Genomic DNA, 1,741 nt, shown 5'->3' with positions numbered 1-1,741 from the left:
GGAAAAGAATAGGTCCCACGTAAGGATATTGCAATAATGCATCTGAAAGGTTGAATATCTAGAGAATACATATATAAATATATCGAGGTATGTATGTTTATATATGTCTGGATCTTATAGACCCATTTGCATTTTACTCCTGCTCTAAAATCCCTTTTATACAAAGGATCTGCCTCTCTTCTTTCATGAACTGTATAAATAATCATATTTTTTTCTAAGCACTAAGGTGAGAAAATAGACTTTCCTCTCGAGGAGAATATGTATGCAACTGCCTTGTATGTGTGGCTCTTCCCGGTGCAGTCTCCGTTGTATTTTCCCAAGGCTTTTCATGTGTCTTTAAGTCTCTTACAGTTGGAATAATTCTGCCAGAGGATGCTGGTGATGTGCTAGAAAAATCCAAGGGCGGTTTCTGAGTGTGTGTCCTAGGGAAGCCAGACAGCCCAGGTGGAATATTTGCCATGGGTACCGGAGGGTGAAGCATTACAGAGCTAATATTCACAGCACAATGCCTTTTTAGCGGATATTTTTAATTAGAGTTTAGCCATTGACAGCCAAAGTTCTGCCATATTTTGATACACCACCGTTTTTTAACTGGAAGCTTTTCTTAAAAAAAAAAAAAAAATTATAATTATTTTATAAATAAGCACAATCTTATTTTTGTAAGAAATGTTGGGGGAGGGAGCCAAGAAAGGGGAGCTGGTACCAAAAGAAAGGGAGCGTAGCTAGAGGCACAGTGCCAAAAAACCTCGGTGTTATTGGGATTGTTGGGATGTGGGAGCAGGTGTGGGAGAGCTTCAGGTGCTGCCGTGGGACTGTGGCACTGGCAGTGTGTCCCCACCCCAGGATCTTGCCTGGCACGAGGGATTTTATGGGAAAATAATGTTGATATCCAAGTGCTGGTGGGGCAAGTAGGAGGATGGTGGTCCCTAAAGCATCCTTATCTCCCTAAATCCACACACGGCAGCTGGTGGATGCTGCCTGGGGGCTCAGGGCTGTCTGCCCTGCTCTGGTTTTGGGGGGACACCCCAAAAGCTTCTCCTGTGAGTGCCACATCTGAGGCTGGGATCCTGTTTGCCTCTCCAGATCCCCATCCATGGCTGGATTTGTGGTGTGTGCACCAGCAATGTGGGTTTCCGTGTTGGTACAGGCAGGAAAATTCCCCAAATTCACCCCCAGCCTCTTTTTTCCCCCCTCTGCTGGGGGGTCATGTTGGCACCCCCTCCATCCATGGGATCCTCACCCACTGCCCTGCCAAAACACGGAGCTGGAGGGGAAAAAAAGGGATAAACTGTGGAAAGAAATGCTTGGCACTGCTCAGAACTGGGCAGGGGGGGGCAACTAAACCAGGGCCTCTCCATTCCTCCCCCTCATCCCATTATCCTGAAGCTGGACTGGAGTGTTGGAGTGATGGGGTTGGGATGATGTGTTGGGCTGTGATGGGGCTCACCCCTGGACAAGCAGGAGCGGTGCCAGGGTGCAGGGGGGACACAGAGGTGCCACTGGAGCAGGGGGGACACAGAGGTGCCATTTATTCCCGTTTATTCCGCAGGTGGCCGGGGCGGCTCCGGCGGGGACCGGGGGTGGCCGTGCCCGCCCTGCCCCTCGGGCCGTTCCCCCTGCAATAACGAGCTGTCTGTCTGCACAAAATAGTCCTTTCTGTGAAAGGATCTTCCCGTCGGGGGCGATGGGAGAGCCAGTGACTGTGTTGCAAAAGGAACAAAGAAATAAAAAAAAAAAAAAA

Source organism: Corapipo altera, unplaced genomic scaffold (assembly GCF_003945725.1).
Source record: "Corapipo altera isolate COAL_440 unplaced genomic scaffold, ASM394572v1 169, whole genome shotgun sequence".
Taxonomy (NCBI): Eukaryota; Metazoa; Chordata; class Aves; order Passeriformes; family Pipridae; genus Corapipo; species Corapipo altera.
The sequence above is the reverse complement of the archived record's forward strand: the minus strand, read 5'-3'. Positions refer to the sequence as shown.